General features: G+C 50.0%; 1 protein-coding gene across 7 annotated transcripts in view; it reads left to right on the forward strand.

The window, feature by feature from the left end:
- DLGAP4 (DLG associated protein 4) overlaps nucleotides 1–17,752 on the forward strand; it is a 200,491-nt gene that overhangs the window by 49,140 nt on the left and 133,599 nt on the right. For all 7 annotated transcript variants that reach the window (XM_058685498.1, XM_058685501.1, XM_058685502.1 and 4 more), the window contains exon 2: nucleotides 9,988–10,205. The gene's annotated coding sequence lies outside the window, so the exon portion shown is untranslated. The remainder of the gene's footprint in view (nucleotides 1–9,987; nucleotides 10,206–17,752) is intronic.

Raw genomic sequence — 17,752 nt, forward strand, 5'->3', positions numbered from 1 at the left:
ATTCTATGTACATCTTTTCCTGTTAGGAAAATGTCATTGAACATTCTTTCCTGTTGATGATTCTTCTGTTGGGGTCTATAATTGACCATTTTCCCTTAAATTCAAATGGAGTGGTATAGATCCTCCTTCTCACCTCCCAACTCCACCTTAGTCAGGTTTCTTTCCCTTTATGAATTTTCACAGGGGACATAGGCTTACGTTTTTCTTGCATTCCTTTACTCCACCATCCCATCAGACCCCAGTTTTCACTGAGGAGCTATGTAGTTTAAGGGAAACTGATTCTATCTCCCCCCTTGGGAATAGAGCATGTGACCCAGGCTAAGCCAATCAGTGTGTCCCATATCTCAGACACAGTGATTGGTTCCTGCATGGGCATGTGACCTAAGTAAGACAGTACAATCAGAGTAACTCTTAGGACTTGGGTTGGAAGAGCAATCCTTCCTCATGCTCCTGGTGGTGTGATTTGTCTGGAACAACTGTAGCCATTTTGTGTGCATGGGGGAAGCCAGCCTTAAGATGGAGCTGACACATGGCAAAGGACTGGATTGAGAAAATATCAATGAAACAGAGCTGGATCCCTGACTGAACTGTGCCTGAAGTCCACCAAAATTCTAGACTTTTTCAATTCTATGGGTTAATCCATTTTATTGTTAAAACCAGCTTAAGGTGGCTTTTGTTGTTGTTGTTGTTGTTGTTGTTGTTGTTGTTGTTGTTGTTGTTTGTAGTTCAGAGGTTGGCAAACTCTGGCCATGGCCAACCTATTCTTGTAAAAAAAAAAATTGTTGTTGTAACACAGAGATGCCCATTTGTCTTTGACAGCTTTGGTGCACCAAATGGCCCACAAGCCCAAAATATTTACAGTGTTGCAGCCAGAAGCTTAGTATTCAATATATCCCCACAGTCACTCAGGACAGAAACCTAGAAGTCATCCCTGACTCCTCTCTCTATCTCATCTTCCACATCTAGTCAGCCCCAAGTCTGAATGATTTTTTTTAAGTTTTATTTATTTAAGTAATCTCTACACCCCACATGGGGCTTGAACTCACAACTCCAAGATCAAGAGTCATATGCTCTTCTAACTGAGCCAGCCAGGTGCCTCAAATCTGATAGGTTTTATAATCTAAATATCTCCTGCCTCTGTCTGCTGGCCCCCAGCCCCAGTGCCCCTGCCCTAGGTAGACCACTATCAGCAATCACCTGGACCACATCAGCCACCTCTAGGCCGCCCCACATAGCTTCTGGGTGATCTTTCTCCCACTCAAACTTGCCAAGCCCTGGGGTGCCCCACTGCTCCCAGGGTAAAGGCCACACTCCACAGACTGGCATTGCAGGACCCTCGTGATCGGGCCCCAACCTGCGTTTCCAGCCCTGGCTCCCCTCCCCTCCTCCTGTTCTTCCCCAGAGCACATGGACCAGCCCACCACCTGTATAGAGTTCCTCACAGTCCCCCCGAAACCATATGCTCTGTCCCTCTTCCTCTTGCCACCAGTGCCCTTCCCCACTTTGTCCACCTAGTAGACACCTGTGCATCCTCCAAGGCCCCACCTGAATCTCACCTCCGTTTTGATATTTTTCTAGTCAGGCTGGTGAAGACCCCTAGGAGCCCCCTGGGCCTCCTTCCAGGGCCGATCCTGTCATATTGGACTGCTGTGCTGTTTACATATTTGCAGCTTCCACTGACTCATTCACCTCCTTACTCTCAGCTTGGCTCAGCTTGGGGCCACACACAAACTAGGGGCTCAAGAAGTGTTTGTGGGGCACAGTGTCCCTGCCTTCTGCTTCAAAGGTGCTGTGAAGAATCCAAGGGGCTCCATGCCAGTTGAGGCTTTGCATGAGGGACCATCTGGACTCAGTGTTAACAAGGGGGCATGGCAGGGCTGGAACTGCCTGGGCCCCCATAGGCAGGAGTGTCTGCAGGGAGTGCAGAGAAACTCCTCCTAAGAAGCACAAAATGAACCAACCCTGAGATTGGAGAAGGAATCAGAGAAAGGAAAAGTAGGGCAGGTGCACATGGGCCCTGAGGGTGCTAAATAAAAAGGAAGGGATTACAGGGAAATGTCATTAAAATGAAGGTCTTTATGGCCTCCAGAAGTTCGAGGGCCAAGGAGAGGCCAGATGGCCAGCGAGGGGGCTTCTGGGTCCCATCAGAGCTGCTAGAAAGTTTGAGGGTTCACGAAACTGGACTTTCAGAGGATTTGGGGAATATCTGATTTCAATTCCTTGACTGAATCCAACCTTACCTGGTCTGGAAGGCCCCTGCAGAGCCAGCTGGCTGGGTCGTGGGTGGACCCTCTGGAGAAGCAACGGTGGAAGAATCAGGGGCACAGTGGCCTGGGAGTCTGAATCAGCTCTGCTGTCACTCATTGTGGGGGTCTTGGCTTCCACCTCTCAGGGCTTAGGGCTGTACCCCACACTCAGTGCCCATCCCAGAAGTGTGTGCGGATGTGAATCAAGTGCGCAGAAAAGCAGAATCCAGGCCAGGCCCAATTGCCTCTTGGGGCTCTAGTGAGGCACAAATGAGACCATGGATATGAAGGTACCTTACAACTGTAAAGTGTCAGGACACCAGGTCAATGTCCCCTCCTCCCAGGGACTCCTTCCCAGACTCCTCCACTAAGTCAGTAGCTCTGTCCTCATGTCTCTCCAGATTATGTGTAAACCTTGTCCTTGCATCTATCCGCTCTGTCACAGACCCTAATGTAGGACAGGTCCCCCAACTAGACTGAGCTCCTTGGGGAGAGAGACAAATGTGTCAGTCTTCCACATCTGGCTTGGTGCCTGGCCCAGAGCAGGAGTTCAGCAACTAGTTCTTGATTGACCTTGAATTGTAAAGACGCAATTAATTTGTGGATGCTGGATAGCCTCAGTTTGTAAAAGCAGGGACTATGTGGTACACGGTAGAAATCTTTCTAACGAAGTGACAAAATGGTTTATGAGCTCTGGCTCAAGAAGTGTGTGTGTCTGGAAATGTAGTCTCAGGGCGAGGAGGCTAATAGCTGTCTTGTGCTAGCCAATAGGGAAGCCACAAGGGACATGTGGCTATTAAAATTAAATTAAAAATTCAGTTCTTTAGCTGTGCTAGTCACATTTGAGGTGCTCAGTAGCCACATGTAGTTTGGGGCTACTGTTGGCCAGTGCACATGACAACATCTCTATCGTTACACAGTTCTACTGGACACACTCCTTGGTACCTTAAAAGTTCATGTCCATGCATTATCTTGGGCCTTGATGATTTGGGGGGGCGGGGGCTTCCAAGATTTTAGGGAGAGAGCTGGGGCTCTGGAAACTGGCAAACCAGAGTTTGGATCCCTGCTCAGCCATTTACTTGTGCAGACTGAAGCAAAGGCAAGGAGCGGTCCCCTAGAGCTGCCAGAGAGAGCGGACAGGCTGCACGTGTCAGAAAGCTTTCAGCAGGGAAGCCCCCCAGGCCCTTAGAGGTTAGAGTTCAACCGCCCATGCTCCTCAAAGCGAGGAGCAAGGCATGTTGAGGTTCATCAGGGCACGGGGAGCCGGTCTGGGGCAATGACAGGCATGGTTGACTGGAGGTGGTCCAAAGAGGAAGGCAAGGTGAGAGCTGGTGACGCTGTGGCTGGCGGGAACTTGGGAAACCCTGGGCAGAGGCAATTCATTCCAGAACCTCCAGCTGCTGAGGAGGAGGCTTTGCAGTCTACATTAGCATGTACTTTCTCTCTGTAGAGCACTCCTTTGTCCACCAGCTGGCTGGAGGATATTAATTAGTAATAATATGAGCAATAATAGAAATGATATTTGCTAAGCCTTTTCTATATACCAGGCGCTATGCTAAGAGACATGTGTATGCATTAACTCATTTACTCCTCATTGAGTCCTTTGTAATAGGTATATCATTATTCCCATATTACAGATGAGGAACACTGAGGTTATTTGTTCAAGTTCACAGCTACTACTGCGTGATAGAGCTGGCTAAGGTCTGACCAGGCTGTGTATCTCAAGTCTGTGCTTTGGATAAAGTACAGACTCCTTACCTGGTCTGGAAGGCCCTTGCAGAGCCAGCCTCAGTTGGCCCTTCTGCCTCCACCTCTGTTGTTCCCCACCTGTCTGGTCAAGTTTCTCAGACACCCTAGCTGTCTCCTTCCTCTGTCTATGCCTTTGTTTATCCCTCGACCTAGATGCCCTCTCCACCTTCCCTCTACCCTCTACAGAGTCATGTTCCCCCTTCAAGACCCTATTCTGATGTGAGCATCCGGAGGCCAAGGACTGAGTCTAAGTCATCCTTGGGTCATAGTGCCCACCCACCTTCAAGCTTGTGGCTTGAAGCACTGGAGGGCTCAGTAAATTATGGATGGTGGATGGGTGGGTGGGTGGGTGAATGAGTAGATGGAGGGATGGCTAGAATGGATGGATGGTGAGTCAGGGGCAGGTAGATAGATGAATGGTTGGGAAAGTGGGTGGCATGAATGGGTGTGTGGGTGGATGAGTGGCTTGTACTCAGATGCCCTGATGGGGGATGGGGCCTGAATATAGTACAGAGCAGTGGGCATGGAGAGAAGCAGTGGTTTAACAGACATTTTGGAGCAGAATCAACAAGGCTTGGGAGGGCTGAGGGGCAGGGAAGGGTCCAGAGTGATGTCCAAGTTTCTAGCTTGGGGGTTTGGAAAGATCCTGCCATCATCAGGGAGGAATGGTTTAGAAGAAAAGGTGATGAGGTCCATTTTGGACATGAGGGCATGAGGAGTCTATGGAGAGAAGGTTCTGGAAACAGCTGGGGAGATGAGCCCTGGTCAGGTTCAAGGGCAAAGTCAGGCTGCACAGAAAGACTGGGGAAGTCAGTGTGGACTCATGACTGAGGGTTGGAGGTCAAGCTGTCTGAGGAAGCAGAGGAACCATGGTCCCTGGCGGTGGAAGAGCCAGGAGGGACACATGTGCTGCCATGTTGGAAACGTCCACAAATCATTGCAGGTGATGTGTTCAGGGCAGCCGATGAGGAGGGAGTGCAAGCAGGAGATTCAGTGCTGGAAGTGGACTGTGAAGGGTGGCAAGCTGGTTTTGACTGGCTGGGGGAGTGGTTACCCTGAGCAGGGAGACCACTCAGGCAAAGGCAGGGAGCAGGAAATGAACAAGTAATGATCATGTGCTCTGAGGGCCTCAGAGCCTGTGGCAGTCAGCTAGAGAACACGGGGGTCAGCACCTTTTCTCTAGCCTGGCCAACATGCCCGCCTCTCTGGCCCAGTTGGCCCAGCTGAGGCCTGGGATGACTGGGGGAATCTGGAACTGTGTTACTTTGAACAAGTAACCTCCCTTCTCTGGACCCAGCTGACCCAGCTGGAGCCTGGGAGGACTTGGGGGGGGGGGGCGGTTGGAATCTGGGAACTGTGTTACTTTGGGCAAGTAACCTCCATTCTTGGACCTCAGTTGCCTCATCTGGAAACTGGAATCAGTAAGACCTGCCTGGTTTGCTGAGAGCAGAAAATAAGACATGGGAGTGTGGAAAGCCCCCAGTGCATGTGGGACTTTATAAATGCTTTTTTTAAACTTTTTTTTTAATTTCAATTCAACTCTACAAATATGTATTGAGCTAAAAGGTTCCTTGCAAATCCATTTGGTAAATTAAATTTTTGTACAACAAATGCCATTTTACCTGGGCCTGGGGTGGCAAGGTTGAGGGAGGCCTTTCATTATTTGAGGAACCCTGAGGTGAATTCTTTTGAAAAGTCCCGGTGGGTTTGTTTTTTGAGTCAATGAGGATTTTGGCTTCTCAGGCTTGCAGAGCAGGCTTTCATTTGTTTCCACATGTGGTTTGAAAAGATCCTCGTGGCTGCAGCACAGAAGATGAATTGAGGTGCAGCGGGCTGAACCAGATATCATGGTGGCCAGGACAGGCAGTGACTTGGGATAAAGGGAAGGGGTTTTGAGAGATGTTTAGGAGGTTTCCAAAACAAATAGGACATGGTCTAGTGTTTTACATACAAGGAGGTGAGAGAGAAGGAGGAAGAGGTGTGGGAAGAGGGTTAGCTGGTTCCAGGTACCAAGTTAGATAATGCTGGAAGAGAGCAAGGTTCCCAGGGAAGGTCACAAACAGGGCCATGGACCCATACACTGAGGTCCACACAAGGCCGCAGGCTGAGCTGCTGGTAGGAATTTGCCTGTGTCGACCTGGAGCTCTGACGGACAGGCTGGGTTGGAGACAGAAATGTCTGTGACAGGGAAACCCAGAGCTTGCGACACTTGGTCAATACATATTTATTCAGCCTTGAAAATATTTGTTGGGTGAAGTCTTCAATGAGCAACCCCACACAAGGTGCTGGGCTAGGCACTGGGGACCTGGCAATAAACCGAATCTGCAAACTCTCTGCCCCGTGGGAGCCAGCATTTTAGTGGCAGGGGCAGGCAGTAATCAGGGTAGCTTACTTGTTCACATCCCCCGTTACATAGTGACGCATGCAAGGAGAACAACAGAGCAGGTGGGCCAGGCACTGGGCATGTTAGGTGGAGCAGATGGGGGTGATGATAGCACACAAGCAGTCTGCACTCACCGAATTCATGGAAGCCTCACAACAGCCTTATGAGGAAGGTGTAATTACCCCCATTTTGGAAATGAGCAACTGAGTCTCAGAGAAGCTAAGAAACTTGCCCAAGGTCTCTCAATGGTGCACCTGGCAGAGCCTGGATTTTTACCTCAAGCCCATGCTCTTCCATTAAAAGTCTTACCCACTCTGCTGAACTGCATCTCATTGACAAGGTCAGGTCTCAGTAAAGACCTGAAGGAAGTGAGGGGGTAAGACTCGCAGACATCTGGGCAACCAACATTCCAGGCAGAGAAAGAACAGGTGCAAAGGCCCTGAGGCAGGAATATGTCTGATATCTCTGGGGAACAGCCTAGTGGCCAGCGTAGCTGGGGCAAGGGGAGTGGGCAGGGAGGAAAGGGGAGAATTGGAGGTGGTGGAGGGGTCATCTGTGGCATCTGTGGCCGTCATCTTTTACTTGAGGTAAAGTAAGGCCGTGGAGGGCTTAGAGCAGAGGAGGGGCAGGGTCTGACTTGTGTTTTAACTGGATTCCTCTGGCTTCTGTGTCAGGAGCAAGGGCAGAAACAAGAGACAAGAGAGGGCATGAATAATCCCGTCAAGAGATGATGATGGCTCTGTCCACAGTGGTGGGAGCAGAGCAACCGGTGCGTCAGCTTCCTGATATATTGTGCAGGGAGATCCGGTAGGAGTTGCTGATGGCTTGGATGCGGGGGGTAAGGGAAGGAGAGGTGTTCAGAGAGGCTCGGGCCTGAGTGGGTTCCTTCAACTGAAATAGGGGCAGCTGTGGGAGGAGCCACTTCATAAAGTACTTTCCATGTCCATTATCCCTTTATGCCATCACACATTCTCTCTGAAAGAGGCATTGAGACTCTCGGAAGTTACATGACTTGCCCAAGATCGTTCAGCCAGAATGTGGTGGTCCCAGGACTGGAAGCCGGGCGTGCTTCATAGGATCTGGAATGTTGAGTCATTCAGTCAGCAAACATTTCTGGAGCACCCACTGTATGCCAGGCATTGCCCTCTTGATAGTGATGACCAATGATGATGGCCCTGCCCTCATGGAGCTCCCAGTCTGATGGAGGAGGCAGTGTTAGCCAGCAATCGTGGAAGTGTTTTTCTCATATCAGCCTAAGTGGTGAGAAGGAGAAACCCAGGGAACCCTAGGAGCCAGTAACCAGGGACCTGACATAGCTGGGAGGTCAAGGAGGGCTTCCTGGAGAAAGTGGATGTGAAGTGCAAAGGCCTCTGGGATAGAGGGTCTGGAGGGTTCTGGGGGGCTTCTTGGGAAAATACTCCCTGGTTTCCCAGGCCATAGTGGAAGAACCCTGAGGGGCCTGCAGGTTCCCAGAGGACAGCTGCCCATTTGGAAGTTGCCGAATCTGTTAGTGTTGGATTGTTGTAACAGCTTTATTGAGATGGACTTTACATACCATACAATCTACCCAATTAGAGTGAACAAGTCGATGGTTTTCAGTATATTCATAGAGCTATGCAGCCATCACCACAATCCATTTTAGAACATTTTCATCATTCCAAAAAAGAAACCATGAACCACTTAGCCCTTACCCCCTCCCAAGCCCCACACTGGCAACCACTAATCTACTTTCTGTCCCTACAGAATTGCCTGTTCTGGACATTTCGTATAAGTGAAGTCATATGCTATGTGGTCTTTTGTGACTGCCTTCTTTCACTTAACATGATGTTCTCGAAGTTCAGCCCCGTTGGAAGTCCCAATCTTGAATACCATCAGAGCTGGCAGGGACCTGAGACACTGTCCTGTGTGTTTCTCCTAGCTGTTGTGAATGGCGAATCTGTGAGGAGACTTGCTCTGGTCCTGCAGCAAAGAAGTGGGGGGAACCCCCAGATTGGGGTCCCTGCCCCGCTGCCCTCCACAGGACACCTTCCTCTGCTATCACTTCTTTTCCTTCTGCTTTGGCTCTGGCTGATTTTGGCTAAAAGTGACAACGTGGTCCGTAAGGCATCCTCCCAAACACTGCATTTCCATGCATTGGCAATTTTCACGCCCCATGGCATGTCTTGAAATCTTTTATGCATCTTTAAGAATTTGTATCCACTAATTCAGAATTTTTTTGGAGTTTGGTATTTTCTTTTTCTACTACTTAAACATTTTTCATCCAGTTACGCCTGTTTTTCTTGATTGGTGATTTTTCCACTGGGGGAGGCAGGGCAGCACTGGGGTTGAGTGCTGAGTCTTAGAATTGGATGCCCTGCCTCTTCCTCAGTGTGTGCCCATGGGTAATTCCTGAAGCTCTCTGAGCCTCAGTTTCTCCCTTTGAAAACCAGGGATAACACCATAGGGCTGTAGTGAGGAACAAAGGAGGTCAAGCATGTTATGGGTTTGGCACAGAGTGGATGCAGATACAGGGAGGTTATGAGGACTTTCCAGGTCCTTAGGGTCACCAGGAGAGAAAGGTGACCCTTCGCCACCATCAGCTGGCCCTATCTCTGTATTCCTACTCTGTATTCCTACTGTGAATTGACCCGTGCATCTCCCCTCTCAGGGCTGAGGTGGAAAGCTTGGGTTCAGATCCCAGCCCCACTTGGATTCTGTGCCCCCGCATCAGCCCAATTTCCTCTGTCTCGGTTTCTCCGCCTGTAGAAAGAGAGGGCCGAGGGCAAAAGCTTCCACGGAGGCCTCCAAGGTAGCCAAGAGGTTCTGGGGGTGGGGGGTGGGGGTGAGTGGGGATGGAGGTGCCTTCTCCTTCTCTCAAGAGGGCTTGGTTCCTGCTGATTTAAAGTTCCAAGCAGGAGCAGGAGCACCTGTTCAGGAGAGGTGGGTGGAGAGGGACACCTGGCTTCCCTTTGCCTCTTGCATAAGACGTGTTATGTGGGAGGTGGTGGGCAGTGATGTCATGAAGGGCCTCCTGCTCTGAGTGCAGGGGACAGGGACAAAGCCTCTATGAAATCTCCATCAGGCACATATGCCAGGCCAGGTGTTCTGTCTGCAGTTACCTTCCTAATCCTCATAGCAGCCTTCAGAGGAGGCACTCTTATTCCCACTTGACAAGTGGGGAAACTGAGGCTCAGAAAGGGGCACCTGCCAGTGCTTGCCCAGTGAGTGAGGGGCTGAGCTGGGATTCAAACTCAGGACTGTGTGATTCCAGCCCCTTTCCCCTCTACCCCCACCCAGGGAAAAGGAGGGAGAAGCAAGACAGTGGTGGGGAAGATTGGAGCCTTTGGAACCCCGGCTTCCTGGCTGCTGTGAGGATTCTGTGGGTGGTGGGAAAGGCATCGTAAATATGCATGACATGTAAATATGCCTCTGAAAAACAATGTGGGGGCCCGTGTGAGCTGGGATGCCAGAGTGCTTTGGAAAATGTAGTGTTGTGCAAACACTTGGGTTTCTGTGATGATTGTTCCATGGTGTCTCCCTCTCCAGAGATCCCAAGGCCAGTCCAGGGGTTTCAGGGTGGAGGGATTATCCTGGGCGCCTCCTCATTGACATTCTCCCCCATTCCTACAGACGCTGGTGCCTCTCCCTCTGCCAGGTGCTGAGTGGCCAGAACCTGGTCTCTCTGGGTGCCAGGGAGCCCCTGTCCCACGCTGCTTCCCGCCAACACCTCTGATTGAGTGCCCAGAGGGATGTGTGTGCCAGCCATTGGTCCAGTGCCTGCTCCCGAGGTGACGCCTGCTGGTTCCCGACTGGTTCCCATTTTCCCTCTGCACGTAGCTCCCTGGTTGGTAAGTAACTGCGTCCGCAGGCTGGGCACACAGAATCAGGGCTGCTCACCCACCCACCCACGCTCTGCACAGTTGGGAGATGCCCAGCCTTCTACCCAGTGGCGCCCACATGCTGGCGAAGGGACCTCAGTGAGAGCTTTTATATGTCTGGGCTCAATTTATAGTTTAACTGCTTGTCTTATTCAGTCCTCCCAACACCCCAGCAGGTGGGCACAGTGATTGTGCCTGTTTTACAGAGGAAACAGCCTCGGAGAAGGGAACCTTTTTGCCTGAGGATGCACAGCAAGCCCAGCTCTGTCCACATCAAAGGCCAGCGCTTACCACACCTAAGAGGCTAGGGCAGTTGGTGACATGGGCTCAGGAAGGGAAAGGGAGCAGTGAGCCATTCTGGAAGCCACAGAAGTTCTAGGGCTTGCAGAGGGGCTGAGGTGAGGCCATCAGAGTTCCTGAGTCTCGGGGAGCCCCATTGTTCTCGCCCCTCTAACCTGTTCCACCCATACCCCTCCAGTCCCCACTTTGCCTGACCCCAAAATGGGATGAGGTGCAGCACCCTGCATCATCTCTGACCATCCATCCGAGGACGCCACAGCCTGTCCACACCTGGTCCCATCGTCCTTCACACAAAGACGATCCCAACAGCATGCTCCCACTCAGTGCCGGCCACAGCGCCTGACACTCGCTGCGTTCTTGCATCTCATCCTCCCTCCACCTCCCAAGGCTGTTCACATATGAGGAAACTGAGGCTCATAGGCGCTCAAGGGGCTTGCCCGGGGTTGCCCACCACCACTCAGCATGGGTCCGTTGGTTTATGATCTGCCTCCTTGTCTGGCCTAAGCTCCTCCAACTTGAGATAGAACTGCTTCAGTCCCCAGTGGACAGCCAGCAGCTGGCACAATGCCTGGCCCATAATGGTTACAGAGTGAGCAGTTGTGGAAAGAAGAAAGAGGGAGAGGAGGGAAGGTACTCTCCCCTCCCTCCACCCAGGAGCCCACTGGCCTTTTGGCCAGCTGCTGGTCCCTGCCGATCCCAGAGAGCTTGCAGTCCACTGGGGTCAGCGGGACAGCCGACCCCTCTGGTCTCAATTCTCTTTATCTGCCAAGAGCTGCCCAGCCCCCCTGATGGGATAGTTGCGAGAGGGAAAAAGACTCGTAAATATGTATAATATGCAAATGTCATAGGATAATAAAAAACCCATGAAGTTTGCTGTATATAATGTATGTAGAATTGCTTCTTCTTCGAGAACAAGGAACCGCACACTCGTGCGGTGCCAGCCTTATTATTAATAACTGTGCAATGCCCCTATTAAGTAGCTGCTCCCCAACTCCCCTAGCCTGGCCTCCACCTGTCGTAGTGACCACAGACAGCTAGCTCTTGCTTTTGGCTGAGAAGCTGTTGCAGAAAAAGAAACGATAAGGGTATCTCGATCTGAGAGTTCTGCATATCTGTGGGATTTAATCATTTGCAAACACTCCTGGTCATGCCCTAAGCCCTGCATGTCCTCCCCAGCGACTAAATATATAACAGGAGCAACTGAAACCACAGCAAGAATTTCCTTGAGCAATTACTATGTGCCTGGCCTAGCACTAGGTGCTTTGTTTTCTTCTGATCTCGGCTAAACTACCAATGACCTTGTGGGGGGCTGAGGCATGGGGAGACTGAGGCATGGACCTGGGGGGCAGAGGGCCCATCTGTCAACATTCTAGTCCTTCCTGAAAATGATTGCCATTCAGTGCCCAGGCCAGGCGTGGCCAGAGGGGCAGGACTGTGGCCACTGAGAAAAGAACGTAGCCGGCAGCCCCTGGTGTGTGGGGCCCAGTGACGGAGAACGGGATTCCTTGGCACGAGTTGGGAGAGCAGCCGTCAGCATCGTAGGAAAGATGAAGGCTCGGGTGGCAGCGAGGGAGGTGTTACTTGCTGCTATTTTGCTAACAAGCTGGTTATTTAAAGAAGAGCTGGAGCCACAGTCAGGAAATTGGATGGGGAGTCCCCACGCCTAGGGCAGAGGCGGCCAGGGGTCTGGGAGCCCGGTTGGGTCGGGGCAGAGTAGCCACACATTTTTTTATGTGCTTATTATTATCGATAATAGCGACAGCACCATAAGAGTCTGGAAAAGGATCAGCTTTATGGAGAAATGGGATTGGGAGTGGAGCAGGATGGGGGCAGGAGGGATTGGGGGTTAAGGATTGGGAGTGGGGCAGGAGGAGTTTCTGAGGAGCAGGCAGTATTCTATTCATTGACCCAGGCGGTGGTTACACAACTCTTTATTTTGTGACAATTTATTGCAGTCAACATTTTTGTTTTGTGCACTTTCCCTGTGTATTATGTTTCATTGTCAAAAGGTTAAAAAGCAATTATAACAATAATTGTTAATATTCATTGAGCACTTACTAAAGGCCAGGCTCTTTGCTAATAAACATTTTACCTCATCTCCTTGAATCCTCACAGATTGTTATTGTGGCCATTTTACAGACAAGGAAATCGAGGCTTAGAGAGGTAAAGTTACTTGCTATGGGGTCAAAGAACACTTGGGTGGGGGAGATGGGATGAGAAATCTGACAGGCTGATTCGGGCATCACTACCCCAAGTTCTCCCAAAAGGGCAGGGGGTTCCTCCACCTTTCCTCAGACATGTGTCAGTGCCTCTTTCATTTTTAAGGCTTGGAGGGCAGGCAGGTGTCCATGGCCGTAGGCAACAGGTATGTCTGGGAGACTGACGTGGGGTCAGAGCAGAGCATTTAGCCATTTAACAAGTGTTGAGGGACAGGAATGGGACATCCCTAGGGATAGGCCAGGGCATACCCAGGAATCATTCAAGGTAAAAAGGGGTCATCTGAGTGAAACAGGGTCAGACCCAGCCTCTGAACTAACTGCTTGTGGGGCCAAACTGCCATTTCCTGAAGACCGACTATGTGCTAAGCACATCCATTATCTTTCTTAATCTTCAGAACAACCCTGCTAGGGTCCTGGCACGTCAGGCACCTGGCATGGACGCTCCAAGCAGCCCATGACTGGAATCAAGTTCTGAGGCAGATCTGTGGGTCCCTGAACTGATACTGGGGATGTGGCCTGGAGGGTGGCATGGCAGAAGGCGTCTCCAAACCCTGAAGCAGGTGTAGCTGCTCTGCAGACAGGGCACCAGCCCCAGAGGCATTCCTGCATTCCCAGGACATTTACTGAGTGCTAGTCCCTGCTAGTCTGTGCCCTTAGAGAGCACACCGCCTTGGGGAGAGACAGATATTACACAATCACCAAACAAGTGAACAAGAAGAGACTCCATCAGTGCAGGGAAGGAAATTAGCATGGTGACATTGTAAATATTAACAAAGGAGGGGGCCTGAATGACATGGAATAGTCTAAGACAGCCTCTCTAGGGATGTGGCCTCTCAGCTGGGATCTGAAGTATAACAGGGATCCAGACATGCTGGAGAGTGTTCACTGTAACATTGTTGACAGTGGAAGGACAGTTGGCAATAACCCATTTGTCCATCACCAGGAGACGAGTTAAATCCGTTTACTGAAGTCATACAGTGGCGCCCACTGCAGCTGTTAGAAATGGGGCTGTGATGGGGCGCCTGGGTGGCGCAGTCGGTTAAGCGTCCGACTTCAGCCAGGTCACGATCTCGCGGTCCGTGAGTTCGAGCCCCGCGTCAGGCTCTGGGCTGATGGCTCGGAGCCTGGAGCCTGTTTCCGATTCTGTGTCTCCCTCTCTCTCTGCCCCTCCCCCGTTCATGCTGTGTCTCTCTCTGTCCAAAAATAAATTAAAAAACGTTGAAAAAAAAAATTAAAAAAAAAAAAAAAAAAAAAAAAAAAGAAATGGGGCTGTGACCCTAGATTCCCGGCTGCAGGAAGAACTTCATAGTTGTTGTAGAGTTGAAGAAAAATAAAAAAGAGGTTATAAAACAGCATGGGCAGCATGATATCATTTTTGTAAGAACTACATGTGTTTCTGAAACTGTTCACAGTGGGGACATGGGAGATCTTTGCTGTCTTCTTTATACTTTTCTAGATTTGGAGTCTTTCCTGAGTGTTAGGACTTGGTGGGGAGGAACAAGGGGGTTAGGGCCCCCACTGTCCTGCCTGAGGCAGTTCTCCTCTCCTGCCACCTATTGCAGTAAAAGGGATAAGACGTGGGCTGGGGAATCAGCAGATCTGGGCCATACCTTGGCTCTACTCTTTCTTGGCTGTATGACCTTGGACAAGTCACTCACCCTCTCTGAGGCCAAGCTTTCCCTTCTGTGAAACAGAGACAAGAATAGCATCAGTGGGTGGCTCTGGGGCTTTAGTGAATTAAAACATGTAGAGGACTATGGGGCACCTGGGTGGCTCATTTGGCTAAGCATATGACTTGAGCTCAGGTCATGATCTCACAGTTTGTGGGTTTGAGCCCTGCTTCGGGCTCTGTGCTGACAGCTCAGAGCCTGGAGCCTGCTTCTGTGTCTCTTTCTCTCTCTCTCTGCCTCTCTCTCTCTCAAAAATAAGTAAACATTTAAAAAAATGTTTTTTAAACCAAACATGTAGAGGACTAGAACAATCCCAGTGTTGCATCCCTGGTGGCTGCTGCTGTTACCACCGTGACTGCCAGAGGTGACATATACTGTGTGCTCATTACATCCTGCATGGACTCTCAGTGTTGACTCGTCCCCTAGGCATGTGTCTTCCCATGGTTACTGAGAGTCAGACCAAGCTGGCAGATGAGGCACAGGGAGGTCGGGAGCTTAGCTGGGTGCACACAGCTGGCTGGACCTCAGGCCAGTACCCCTGCCCCATCCCCAAGCCCTGGCTACCTTCCCACCAACTCACTTGCATGTCTGTTAATGAGTGTTCTTCCCAGAGATGCTGTTATGGGGCACCCTAGCCCTGGATTTGCTTTTTTGGTAGCCACTAAACCTGCCAGAAAGATAGTCACTACCTTTATAGATACTCAGAGAAACTTAAATCTCAGGTAGAGAAACTTCCAGTTGTGAAGTCAAACTCTTGGAATCACAGAATCTTACTCATAAATAATCCAGCAAGAGCAAACATGAGCATTTTACAAGTAACTATACTGAACCTCTCCTGATGATGGTAATAAATTAGAAACTACCCAGTTATCTATCAGCAAGATATGGTTAAATAAATTACAGTCCAGCCAGACAATGGCATTCTCAGTGGCTGTAGAGACAGTGCTGCAGATCTATAGTTGTTGACTTGGAAACATGTCCGTGGTGCATTGTTGAGGGAAAAATAGGTTACAAAATGGTGTATATTGTATGATCTCATTTTTGTTAGAAAAAATTTATAGAAATACATGCATACTCCTGCCCAGAGAAACCCCTATTTGAATGACAGCAATCAAACTGTTCACAGCAGCTTCCTCTGGATGGTGAGATATGAAAGAGCTCTATTAATATTTTTGCTTGCATCATTCAGGTACTTTTCAGGTACAAGTGACAGGAAACCCAGCCCAAACTGATTTAAACAAAAGTGGAATTTATTGGCTTGAGATTGTAAAGTCCAGAGTTAAGTCAGGCTCAGAAGCATGCAGGGGCTCAGACACTGTCACCAGGACTCGATTTTTCTCGCCATTTTTCACTCTGCTTCCTCTGGGTTGTTCCTGTGTTCTTATAGAGCTCTCTCATACAGGTGATAAGATGCCTGTCCAGAGGAATATGCAAGACTTCTTCCTAGAGAGCTCAAACACAAGTCCCAAGGACTGAGTGTTGGCCTTGATAAGTCAAATTTATCAAATTGATAAATTTATCAAATTGATAAGCTGATAAATCAAATTGATGTGCCCACCCCCATCAATTGTTCTGATTGGCCGCTGGGGACTATGCACCACCCTCAGCTGGAAGGGACTCGGTACCACCAGAACTTTACCAGTGGAAGGTGAATGAGTGTAGCTAACCCAAACAAAAAAGTAGGCTGTGGCCTAAAGGAGGCCAAACAGTGGCCAAACACAGCAAATTCCCCCTCCTATCCTTACCTGAATTTCCCAAGATGCATAACTTTCATAATCAGAAGAAATAATATAATTATTGAACAATCCTGAGCCCAAATCTTGTAGTCAGAAGTTCACTGGGGCGGCTCTAGACTCTCTCAGAATCAGAACATCGGAATCTCTATAAAGTGTCAGTTCAGCTGAGGGGACATTGGCCCTCTGGGTGAAAGCCTGCTCTGGACCATTGAGGGTCTTGCAGTCTTTGAGGGAGAGAGACGAGCCAACAGATGATTTATCTGTTGGCTAAAGGTGGGTGTGCATGCTGGAGCTGAGGGAACACAAAAGCCAGCTTGAGAGTAAGGAAGGCTTTCCACAAGAGGAGACACTAAGCTGAGTAGCCAAGAAGACTACAGGAAAAATGTTGGCAGGAGAAACAATGTGTCAGGGGCTCCTAGGCATGTGGTGAGGGAACAACCAGTGACAGGCACGGAACACAGGGGCCTTGAATGCCATGGTAAGAGCTTGGACTTGACCCTGAAGGCAGCGGGGAGCCTTTGTGAGGTGTTGTGGGAGGGGGTAAGTGTCAGCAAGCTCAATCTGGCTGGTACTGAGAGCATAACCTTGGAGGAGTCAGGTTGATATCTACTGGTCTAAATTCCTTGCCACTTTGGGTCGGAATTCCTGTCCTGAGGTGTTCAGTCATGGCTTGAATACCCCTAGGGATGGGGAGCTCACTCTCCATTCCTTCTACCTCTGGTTAGAAGGCTCCTTTGCAGGATCCAATACACAGTCCTGCCACACCTGGAGGCACACCTGGAACACTTTCCTCCCATCTGACACTGAGGTCTCTCTGTCTCTCAAACGACCTGACAGAGGGCTGGCAGGGGCCTGTATTTTCAGGCTAGAGGATTCCAAGACAACAGGCCCTGGGGGTCTGCACCCCCTGCTGGGACCCTGAACGGAGAAACTCACATCAACCTGACTGCAGAGGCAGTGTTTAGACTTTTCAACACGCATCTGCTTCAATCAATTCTCCAAATTTCCTTTGTATTTTACAAACAAGAAATCAAAAGTCAGAGAAGCCAAACCACCTTTACAACAACACACAGCAAGCTAGAAGCGGGCCTGGGACATGGACTCAGTCTCTTATACCCCTACACCCTCCATGGCCCTCCTCATCATCTCCCACCCTGTCTGTAGGTAAGCCCTGGTCACTTCATCTATTGAGGCTTGGACAACTTTTTTCCTGGAACCTCCAACCATCCCAGATCATCCCCTGATATCTTCCTACATTTGGAGGAAGCCAGCAAAATCTTCATTAATCACATGTTTATGACTGTTTATTTTGACAGCAGCATTTTTTGTTTGTCAAACAATCAGAGCTGTGACGTGCACAAGCCGTGTTTTATGGGTCATCTCTAAGACTTCCTTGTGCCCCACAGCCCCCATTTGTTCATTCACTCTCACACTCCACAAACACTGATTAGCGCCTACCATGTGCCAGGCGCTGTGCTAGACAGCAGGCTCCAAAGCTGCATTAGAGCAGCCCCTGCCCAGGGCAGCTCAGCCAAGGAGTGGCATCTCCATCAGTGAGGGCAGGTGATACATGTCAGATCAGAGGGAGGTGT

Source organism: Neofelis nebulosa, chromosome 9, assembly GCF_028018385.1.
Source record: "Neofelis nebulosa isolate mNeoNeb1 chromosome 9, mNeoNeb1.pri, whole genome shotgun sequence".
NCBI classification, from domain to species: domain Eukaryota; kingdom Metazoa; phylum Chordata; class Mammalia; order Carnivora; family Felidae; genus Neofelis; species Neofelis nebulosa.